Source organism: Bubalus bubalis, chromosome 16, assembly GCF_019923935.1.
Source record: "Bubalus bubalis isolate 160015118507 breed Murrah chromosome 16, NDDB_SH_1, whole genome shotgun sequence".
In the NCBI taxonomy this organism is placed as follows: domain Eukaryota; kingdom Metazoa; phylum Chordata; class Mammalia; order Artiodactyla; family Bovidae; genus Bubalus; species Bubalus bubalis.
Window position 1 is genome coordinate 9,256,689 of NC_059172.1, and position 11,762 is coordinate 9,268,450.

The 11,762-nt window shown below is 48.9% G+C and overlaps 1 long non-coding RNA gene across 1 annotated transcript; it reads left to right on the plus strand.

Moving 5' to 3' along the window:
- Nucleotides 1–475: 475 nt before the first annotated feature.
- LOC112579551 lies at nucleotides 476–11,089 on the plus strand. Its single transcript, XR_006640068.1, has 7 exons — nucleotides 476–608; nucleotides 924–1,023; nucleotides 2,674–2,688; nucleotides 7,659–7,872; nucleotides 9,524–9,674; nucleotides 10,403–10,566; nucleotides 10,991–11,089. It is a non-coding gene; the product is annotated as an uncharacterized LOC112579551 (long non-coding RNA).
- Nucleotides 11,090–11,762: the final 673 nt, after the last annotated feature.

Here is an 11,762-nt window from a genome sequence, read left to right on the forward strand (position 1 = left end):
CATGCTCTCTGCAATACTGTGTCTGCCACAGCCCACATTTGCAGGGTGCTGCATGACCTTCCAGAGAAGGCAATGGCAACCCACTCCAGTACTCTTGCCTGGAAAATCCCATGGACAGAGGAGCCTGGTAGGCTGCAGTCCATGGGTCGCAAAGAGTCAGACACGACTGAGCGACTTGACTTTCACTTTTCGCTTTCATGCATTGGAGAAGGAAATGGCAACCCACTCCAGTGTTCTTGCCTGGAGAATCCCAGGGGCAGGGGAGCCTGGTGGGCTGCCGTATATGGGGTCGCACAGAGTCGGACATGACTGAAGCGACTTAGCAGCAGCAGCAGCAGCATGACCTTCACAGGTCCACTGAGCATAACGTGGTAACTGGCAGTACTGGGCATGTGATCTGGAGTTGGAGTTGGCCTCTGTGATGTCACTATGAGCCAGCCCGTGTCCCTGGGCGATTGTTACAGCTCTGGGAAAAATCCAAGAGGCTGCCACCTCGGTGAGCTAGTGCAAGCCATCCACAAGGAGGAGAGGAGGACTAACCTTTGATCAGACCTTTGAAAACAAGATTCACACAAGTGCCTCCATAGATCTCAGCTTGGCAACCACAGGTCTGGTACAGCCCCCTCACTTCTTTGGTTCCAGGGGTCCTTTCTGAGCTCACCCAGGCAGTCCCAGGGAGGTGGCTGGTCATCCATCCATTCACTGAATCTTCATTCTCCCTCATGTATCAGGCCCCCTCCCAGACACTGGAGCTAGGACGGCGAGCCACATCAGATGCGGGTCCTGCCCTCACAGAATTCACGGTCTAAGGGAGACAGAGATTAACTGATTAGAAGAATAAATGTAAAATTATATGGCCAGATGGTTTTCTTTTTGAAATATTAATCTTCCTTCCTTCCCTGGCATTTCCTCTTCTTTTATAGGGCATTTGGACTCAGAACATTCACTGCCTCAGGGGACAGATGACCCACCAGAAGTTAGAAGTTGGTTCTTGTCTTCTGAGTGTCAAACACTGATGCCTGTGTATGTGTGGGAGCGGGGGTGGTGGTGAAAGAACCAAATATTTGGAAGATGCAGGATGCTCCAAGTCCCCAGACCAGACGATGCTTCCTCAGCTGAGGGAAGGTGGAGTGATGGGAGGAACGTGGGGGTGCGTGTTGGAAATGGGCCACGTGCTTACCCTGACCCCTCCCTGTTTTCTATTGAAATAGGTTTGGAGGATCTGGGAACAGAGAGGACCTCCTCGTCCCCAGGCTAGAGGCTGAGGAGTTGGAAAAGACTCCAGTCTGTTAAAACTCAGAGCACAGTCCTAGGGCAGCCTCGAGTCTTCTGGGGCTGGGCCAACTCCTCCGCCCACCAGCTAAGCCTCATCCTGGAGGCAAGGGTAACCAATCCACCCAATTCCCCTGCTGCTGGACCCCTCCTGGACTACCAGGTGGGCTGTGCACCTTTTGTTTTGGGGAGGAAAATGTTTATCTGAGTTTGTTTTTTTTACATAAGCATATTAGTCACTGAAGCTCTTAGGGCTTGGCGGCTGCTGCTGCTGCTCAGTCCAACTCTTTGCGACCCCATGGACTGTAGTCTGCCAGGCTCCTCCATCCATGGGATTTTCCAGGCCAGAATACTGGAGTGGGTAGCCTTTCCCTTCTCCAGGGGATCTTCCCAACCCAGGGATCCAACCCAGGTCTCCTGCTTTGCAGGCAGATTCTTTACCAGCTGAGCCACAAGGGAAGCCCAAGAATACTGGAGTTGGTAGCCTATCCCTTCTCCAGCAGATCTTCCCGACCCAGGAACTGAACCCGGGTCTCTCGCATTGCAGTCATATTCTTTTACCAGCTGAGTCACAAAGAGAATACTGCGTTATTGCAGCGGCCACTTCCCTGCTCTGCCCAGCCAGGAGCATCCTGTTAAACATCAGTCAGGTCTTGTCATCCCTCCGCTTAAAGTCTTCTGAAGGCTGCCTTCTCATTCAGCACAAAAGCCAGTGCCTTAACCCACAAAGCTGATGGAATCTGGCCCCTCACATCCCCTACCATCTCTTCCTAACCTAACTCCTCCTCCTTCCTCATCCTGAGGTACCACTGACATTCCTGCCCCAGGGCCTTTGCACTTTCTATTCCCTCTGCCTGGCACTCTCTGCTCCTGAGATCCAAGCCCTCCTCCAGGGGATCTTCCCAACCCAGGGATCCAACCCAAGTCTCCTGCGGCTCCTGCATAGAAGGCAGAATTTTTACCGCTGAGCCATAGGGGATGCCCCACCCCTTGAGCCCCGCAGCACCTGACATGGTTTTCTGACAGCCAGACATGCCCTGGGCTGCTGCCCCCTCCTCTTACCTGCCCCTGTCCATGCCCTGAAAGGTGAGTCAAGTATGAGGAGTGGGTAGAGGAACCGCTGGCTCAACTCTCAGCTATAGGGTTTCCACTGTTCCCAGAGCTACTGTGGGCTAGGCTACCCAGAGGGGCCGGCCTTCTGGACACAGAGAATCTTTGAGTCAGAGTCGGGGATGGGGGTGTGGGGGGGCGTGGGGGAGGTAGGAGGCGGGGATAAGCTTGGCCACGCCCCAAGCTGGGGCCGTGACCTGACACAATGTCCATGCTCTCTCTGAACGTGTTTCCTCCTTGGTAAGAAGAGAACCACTGTCCATGTTCCCTGGGGAACTTGTCTTCTTGCAGTGCCCATCGAAACTGGTAAGTCTGGTTTTTTCATTCATTTAACAAAAATTTACTGAGCACCTACTATGTACCGGGTACCATTCTAGGTGCTGGGAACACAGTGGTTAGCAAAATAGCAGCCTTGTTGTCCTCATGGAGCTTATGTTTCTTGGCATAAACAATAGGCAGTTGAATAATGTATAGTGTAATGTCAAGTGGTGAAAAAAGCCATGAGGAAACAGTAAATACAGAAAAAATAGAGATTGGGGGGTGATCTTTGAAGTGGGATGCTCAGAGAAGGTGGTAGAAGAGGAGGAGATAGTATTGAGCACCCAGCTGAATACTGAGAAGGTACAGGCCCCAGGCCCAGGATCTCAGGAGCAGAGAGCGCCAGCAGAGGGAATAGAACGTGCAAAGGCCCTGGGGCAGGAATGTCAATGGTACCTCAGGATGAGGAAGAAGGAGGAGTTAGGTTAGGAAGAGATGGTAGGGGATGTGAAGGGCAAGATCCCATCAGTTTTGTGGGCTAAGGCACTGGCTTTTGTTCTGAGTGAGAAGGGAGACTTCAGAGGACTTTAAATGGAGGGATGACAAGACCTGACTGATGTTTAACAGGATGCTCCTGGCTGGGCAGAGCAGGGGAGTAATCAAGTAATGGCTGCTTCAGTAATGCAGGGGAAACACGATGGCGGCTGGGCCCCCTGGTGGGGGTGGGGGTAGGAAGAGGTCAGATTCTGGATGTATTCTGAATGAGATTTGAGCACTCGGGACCCCCTCTCCACACTGGCCTGCCTCCTAGGTCCCACCCCTGGAGCTGTCTCCTAGTTCTCCATCCCTAACAGGGATGGGCCTGCGCTCAGCCTTTCTGCGGGGTGGTGCTGATGGGGAGCCAGTCTTGCTCCTGGCTGGCGCCTGGCATGGCCAGGGCCAGGCTGCGTCAGCTGCCAAAGGAAACTCCTTTCCCAGAGGGAGGGCAGGGGATGTCGGGTATGGATGCCTAGGCACACACACACTGCTTCATTCATTGGACAAATATTTACTGAGCATTTACAATGTGGGAACAGCTCTGAACCAAACAGACAAAGCTCCTGACCCCATGGAGCATCCACTTTTGTGGAGGGAGAGGGACACCAAACAGGTAAGTGAGTGAGTGATATAGTTCATCAGAGTTCGGTAAGTGCTATGAAGAAATATAAGGCAGGGAGGTGGGATTGGAGGTACTCCACCCCAACACTCCATCTTTTTTACCTGCTAGCTTTCCTTGTCTTCCACAGCACTTGTGTCCTTCTAACATTCTATATGAATTATTTCCTTATTAAGTTTAAAGTTAACTTTCTGCATGCCCCCTCCCCAGTCTCCTGCAGGAAAAGACACCCCTTAAAGGCCAGGCTCTTTGTGAGTCTGGTTTATGAGTTCAGAGCATGAATGAGTGGGATGGGAGGGGTGAGGAGGAGAGCAGTCCCTCCCGACCCGGCCCAGAACCCTCCTACCCTTAGACCCGCAGCTCCAGTCCAGCAAAGGGACAAGGGGGGCGGTCCTCTTCACTCCCTACCTGGTCACCCAGGCTGGGTGTTGGCAGGTGGGTGGGATGGTGCAACCTGGGTTATACTGGGCACGAGCTCGTCCTGGAGCCCACCAGGAGTCCTCCTGCAGTGCCGGGGCAGTAGGGACAGAAGTCTCGTCTCTGCCCTCCACCCCATTCCCTGCTGCCCCCCAGGATCAAGGGCACAGGCTTTTAATTCTGCACAAAGTCCAAGCCAGTGTCACGGGTCTGGGGTCTTCAAGGCCGACAGCTCTCACACTGCTCCAGAAGTGAGGGGAGGGTCTGCTTGGCAGCTGCTCTCCTGTATTTCTCCCCATCTGATGTAATTGCTTTATCCTTACTGAAAACCTGTGACAGGGAGGCTTGGACTGACGGGCCCACTGAGACGCTAATGCTTTCCCAAGCCCCCTCAGCGCACTGCAGAGATGCTGGCAAAATGGGTCAGCCTGGCTTCAGGGCCAAAAGGCAAGGAGGGGTGTGGGGGGTTGGGACAAGAGATTGGCAGGTGGGCCTGGAACAGGAAGGTCTGGAAACTTTGTCACAACTGCCCGGTGGTCTAGGCCACAGTTTCTTAAAAATGGAGAGAGAGGGGGGTATTTTGTGACAAAATGCTTAAACAAACTTAAAATGACTTACTTGTTATTGGACTTCTCAGGACCTTTATATGTTAATAAGAAGTGTGATGCTAAGAGGAGCCAATGCAGTATTTCTCAAACTCCTGTCCATGGTACCCCTCTTTGGTGGAGGATCTTGAAGGACCAAGGTTCCTCGAGGTTCCTTTGAGAAATGCTGGTCTATGTCAACAGCCATCTGAGATATGAGGCTTCCTGCTTCCCTCCCTTCCTGCCTCCTTCATCTTTCCCTCTATTTTTTTCCTCTGCTAATCCAGCTTGCATAAGACTACTACCCCATTAAATCATAGAAAAACACTTGACTCTACTGTGGGCGTTATGGAGCTACTGAGTTATGCAAATACAAGGAACTCAGACTTCTTCACCTGACATTCAAAGTTCCAGTCTGGCTTTCAATTTAGCACCTGCAGTTCCCCTTCGAAGCTTGCTTTGACCAAACCTTTCCCCTTACAGTCCCAGGATAGCTGTGGACCTTTGCTTTGAGCCTTTGCTTTGCTAGAATATCCCACTTTCCTTCTTTTAGATCACCTCCTTCAGGTAGCCTTCCCTGATTCTCCCAGACTCGCCTCAGAAGGTGAGAACCCCTAAGTGTTCATTTAAAATGACTATAAAAATCACCCCCTATATAACCTCAGAGAATAATTATGGGCACCCAAGGGAACAAGGTTATCAGGGACTCAAAGGGTGGTCCAGTGGCCTTAGGAAGATTGACCACGGGCCTTCTGACTTTCTCAAAAGGAGCCCTAAAGCATTTGCAGTGAATGTAATCTCAGAATTCCCAATTCAGGCTGGTCTTTGGCTAATTTAACTTTTGCCTTTGATGTTTTATTGTGAAAAAATTCAAACGTATATAAATGTAGAGAGACTATTACATTGAAAGCTCCTCCATCAGTCATCGAGCTTCAGCAATGATCAGTCATGTTTCACGTCTACATCTACCCACCCCCCTGTATCATTTTGAAGTGAATATACCCCAGGCACTGTATATTCTACCCATATCCAGCTTGGTACATTTTTCTACAATTTTTTACATAACCACAATACAGTTATTCCACTAAAGAATTAAGAATAAATTCTTAATATCATCAAATATCCAGTGACTGTTCAAATTTCCAGTTGCCTTACACACCTCTTAAGCTTATTTTGTAGATGGTTTGAATCAGGAGCCTAAGGAGGTTGGTTGATATATCTGTCTCTTTTAATCTATAATCCTTCTCAATTCCTCTCTTTCATTTTTAAAAATAGACTTTGTCTTTTGGAACCGTTTTAGGTTCAAAATTGAGAGGAAGGTGCAGAGAGTTCCTGTGCATCCCGTGTTTCCAGCATGGCACAGTCAGCCCGTTTTCAACGTCCCTGCCAGGGAGGTGCATTTGTTAGTCAGCGATCCTACACTGACACTTTGTAATCAGCCCAAGTCCACAGTGTGCACCAGGGTTTATTCTTGGTGTTGTACATGCTGTGGGCTTGGACAAATGTATAATGACATGTATCCATCATTATAGTATCACACAGAGTGTTTTCACTGCCTTAGAAAGTCTGTGTCTTCTGCCTAGTCATGCCTCCCACAAGCCCTGGCAGCCACTGATCTTTTTACTGTGTCCATAGTTTTGCCTTTTCCAACGTGTCATATGGTGGGATTCAAGCGATATGTATCCTTCTCAGATCGGCTTCTCTCACTTACTGATATGCATTTAAGTTTCCTGCTGGTCTCTTCACGGCTCGATAACTCATTTCGTTTTTAGCACCGAATGCGCCACTGTCTGAAGGTACGACAGTTTATCCATTTACCTCCTGGAGGACATCTCGGTTGCTTCCAAGTTTTGGCAATTACGAATAAAGCTGCTATAAATATCCGTGTGTAGGTTTTGGCATGGACATAGTTTTCCAGCTACCTTTGGGTAAATACGAAGAGCACAATTGCTGGACTGAGTGGTAAGAGTATGTTTAGTTGTGTAAGAAACCGCCAAACTTCCTGGCAAAGTGACTGTACCTCTCTCCTTTTACTTTTTTTTTTTTTAAAGAAAACGATGCTTGTCCTGTGTTTTCCCTGTGTGGACTTTACCGGTTTCATCCCCATGGTGTCCTCTAACTCATCCCTCTGTCTTCTGTAGTCCCGGTAAATTGACAATTAGTTTTTGAGGCTTGAGCAGGTACAAATTTGGCTTTTCTGTTGGGAGACACACAGCGCCTGCCTTCTCCAGTCTGGGGATGTTAGCAGCTGTGGATGTTCAAGATCTAGATCCATTTATCCATTCTACTACTACTACTAAGTCACGTCAGTCGTGTCCAACTCTGTGCGACCCCATAGACGGCAGCCCACCAGGCTCCCCTGTCCCTGGGATTCTCCAGGCAAGAACACTGGAGTAGGTTGCCATTTCCTTCTCCAGTGCCTGAAAGTGAAAAGTCAAAGTGAAGTCGCTCAGTCATGTCCGACTCCTAGAGACCCCATGGACTGCAGCTCACCAGGTTCCTCTGTCCATGGGATTTTCCAGGCAAGAGAGGGGTTGCAAATGGTGAGATTCTCTTTCTACCATCCTTTCTTCATCTGCAGGCAGGAATATTTCTAAAAAGAGAAATGTCTCTTATCTACGATTTGGGTACCCAGTGGCACAGTATGCATGGAAAAGGCAGGATAAATGCTTCATTCGTTCCCTTATTTACCAACTAATTACCTTTTAATGGAGTGACGCTGACAGCTAACACTTGTAGAACACTTACAGATCACCGAATGTTTTTATCAACACTATCTCATTTCATTATCACAACAACCCTGTGAGGTAGCCGGGACAGATGGTGCTATATTTTTTATCTTTCATTTATTTTTTTTGCAGATGAGCAGACTAAGGTCCAGAGTGAAGTGACTTGCCCACCCTCAGAGACCTCCTGGAATAATCATTGCTAACATAACAGAGAACCTAACCCTGTGCCAGACGCTGTTCCCTCAATATCAATGAACACATTTCCTTCTCATGACAACTCCAAGAGCCAGGGAGGGGGCAGTGATTACCCCCAGTTCACAGATGGGGAAGCCCGAGGCCCAGACAGGTTAGCTAACCTGGTAGTAGTAGTGATAATTATTTACTGAGCACTAACTGTGTGCCAGATGCCGTGCTAAGTGCTCCCAACAACATAACACACGGCTCTGCCATCTGGTATGTGATGAGTTCTTGCCACATGGCAGGTACATTGAGTCTTCACAGCAAGTTCATGTGAACGCTCTGTCACAAAGAGGGATACTCCTGGGGTCGCAGGGCTGGTATGTGACTGGGATGGGTCCCAGTCCAGCTCCAGTCTATATCATGCTGCCTCCAGCTGCCGCACAGCCAGGACTTGAGCCCAGAACTCCATGCCTGTGTTTGGACCGCCTCTTCCTCCTCTCCCGGGCATCCAGAGAGGGTCTGATTTGGAAGAGAGATTTCTTGTGGGTCAGTAGCTGCCTCACACCTTCTCTACCCACAAAGAGAAGCTGCCACATTTATCAATTGACAAGGGAGGAGAGAGGCTACAAAAAAAGGGGAAGAAACTTCATTAGCTGGCAAAAGAATTAAGTGGTTTTAGTGCCTTCACCGCATCCTCGGATGTAGGGGGCTTGGTCCCTAACTGGTGTTTCCCACCACTTTTCTTCCAGAACTGGGATATGAAGCCCACTCGGTTACACAACGGACTGAGAGGACAGGGCTTCTTTTGACCCAGCAGGGAGGGATAGGGGGCCTAGACCAAGAAGTGCCCCCTTTGTCCTGGGCACTCTGAGTTCCCATCAGACGTCATCACAAGGCCCTGCTCCACCGTGGCCTCAGTAATACTTGTGCCCCTGGGTTAATGTCATTGCTGCCGCAGGCTGGCACGAACAGTCGCAAACGGATCTCCTTACAGAGATTCCCTTGCATGATGAGAGGCTGTGGCCTGCTTCCGGCACGCAGAGAGGCCCTCTGGAAGAAGGCAAAGGCGATGGGGGAGAAGACAGGAGGAGGATAAACAAGAACCAATTAAACCCTCAATTCGAGCAGAGTAAATGAATTTGACTTTAGGTGATCAAGAGGGAGAAAACTTCTAATTAGACACAGGGCAACCCTGGGGCTGAGCAGGCTTGTGACTGCCCTCATGCCCGCCTCTCGTCACTTTTTAGATAAATGTTAAGGATTAGAATGAGATGTAATTAGAATCCGTCAATCCCGTACATTCGCTCCTGGTGGGGTTTGACGACTGCTCATCTCATTTCTCTCTTGTCTGGAGTGCCCATCCTCCCTTCTCTCTTCTGAGTTCTGATTGGCTCCTGTTACAGCCAATCCCTTTTTTTTCTTTTTCAAATTAATTTATTTTAATTGGAGGCTAATTACAATATCGAAACTCCAGTACTTTGGCCACCTCATGCAAAGAGTTGACTCATTGGAGAAGACTCTGATGCTGGGAGGGGTGGGGGGCAGGAGGAGAAGTGGACGACAGAGGATGAGATGGCTGGATGGCATCACTGACTCAATGGACGTGAGTCTGAGTGAACTCCGGGAGTTGGTGATGGACAGGGAGGCCTGGGCTGCTGCAGTTCGTGGGGTCGCAAAGAGTTGGAGACGACTGAGCAACTGAACTGAACTGAACTGAATTACAATATTGTAGTGGTTTTTGCTATACATTGACATGAATCAGCCATGAGTGTACAAGTGTCCCCCACCCTGATCCTGCCTCCTACCTCCCTCCCCAGCCAATCCCTTTTGAGCTGGAGGAACCCTCAGGCCTGAAGACCAGCTCTCAAAGACCAAGAGAGGGTAGGGAGTCCAGGGATAAGTACCTGGACCCAGCAAACTGGCCAGCGGTTGCAGACTGGAGGCACTTGGACAAAGTCTGTCCCACAGGTGAGTTTAAAGAATTGAAAATGTATTTCTGGCACTGCCAAATCTGGATATTTCACAAAAATATTTGGATTTTTTTTTTTTTAAACATTGAAGATGTCAGTTCTGATGGTATTCCCACGTGGAGACAATTGACTCAAACTGAAGAGCAGCCACACTCGGAGACAGGATACTATTGCCCCAACTCATGACATCTCCTTGTCAGGCCAGATTTACTGGTCCAGATGGTTATTCAGCCCCTGAGGCATTTGAGTGGTCGGTCTTCTAACCTCAGTCCTCAATCGCCAGATGATGGGAGATGCCCATGGGTCCACCTAGAATCTCCCTGCCGCTTGTGCTGAGTCGTCTGCTTGGAAAGCGCTTCCTCGGCCTCCATTCAAATGCTACGTCATCCAGGAAAAATTTCCTGTCTCCCCCAACAGGAGTTGGTCTCTCTGCTCTGGCTCTCAGAGTCCTGGTGTCCACCCCAAGATCACACGTCTTTGGTGTGTGATGGTGAATCCACTTGCCCCAATGGGCTGTGAGCTTCCTAAGCGCAGAGTCAGGTCTGATTTGCTCTGTCTCACTTGAAATGCCCAGCGCAGGGCCTAGCCCAGGGTAGACACGCAGAGGACACGGACTGAAGGGAACTGAACGCTCCCTGGCTCAGGACCAGTCCAGGCAAACATCTTTGCCTCTTTCCCAGGCCCTCTTTATACCTGACTAGTCTCCTTTTTCTCCTTCTTTTGCAGGCTTCAAGCTTGCTGGCTGGAGATCATTTACAGAAAGGTCTTTGGGAATTAACACATCCCTGTGGCCAGGGAATTCAGTTTGCAATTGAGAATGAAGAGATGCTGTGCTTAACACAATGGAAAATGTGCTAATGGTGGACTTGCTGGCATTGGACAGTGGCTAGGTCTGTGGGCGAGATCCTTTTCAAAAGCGAGTAGTACTAAGTGACATCTTCAGTCCATGATTTTAATCAATCTACTTCCCTTACTGGGCTATGACCAGGTGTCACAGGGCGGTTCACTTGACCTCTCTGAACTTCAGTATCCTCCTAGGAAAAATGATGGTAACAATACTGTAGTATAAGTGCCTGATAATGAGCTTTTTTTTTTTTTTTTCATTGTAAGTGCTTGACCTTAAGCTTTCGATGGCAGAGGCATCCATTTCAAAGATACCCATCTCGATAAACACATTGCCAGCTAAACAGCTATATATACAGAGCCATGCATGAAGCTCCCCTTTGGAAAAGCCCCGGTGACCCAGAAGATTGATTGCGGGGGTGACCCTGCTTTTCCATTCCCATGTGTTAATTCCTATTCTTATGTTTTCAGGTCACCAATAAAGAGTGAACCTGCAAAATCCATCCTCAACCCCAGGATCCTCTTTCTCTCTCTCTCTCTCTTTTCCTGTGACCTTACCCTGTGGCCCTGAGCATGTCATGTGCCCTCAACGTGTTGCAAGTAGTAAACCTCGGTTTTTTCCAAAGTTCCCTGATGGTTGTTTCTGAGCTGCACCTTACAATTATAATAAGAACCACAAGGGCCCGTCCAGTTGCAACACTGGTCCCAGTTGGGGAAATGCCTTTGGGGCTCCCCACAAGTAGTCTGGGCCTAGGTGAGGGTCCCCAGGCATTTCTAGCTGCTAGCATCTCTTAATGGTGGGCCAAGACTGTTCACATTTTTTTTTTTTTGTACACATTTCTTAAACAGTGAAAGTTTCCATATGACCCAGCAATTCTATTCCATCCAAGAGAACTGAAAACATAGGTCACACAAAGATTTATGCATGAATGTTTGTGGCAGCATTATTCATTATTCATAACAGCCAAAACTGAAAACATGCATGTCCATCAGCTCATGGATGGATAAGCAAAATGTGGCCTATGCATACAACAGAATACTATTCAGCCTTGAAGCAGTCTACTGATATGTATCAGAGGAGAGATGAACCTCAACACTATTACGTTATTTGGGAGAAACCAAACATGAGAGACCTATTTTGTGATTCTATTTATAAAGACTGTCTGGAAAGCAACCAACCTATAGAGGCAGAAAGGAGGCCTGGCACAGGCAGAGGGAAGAACAAGGTTTAACATAAATGGGT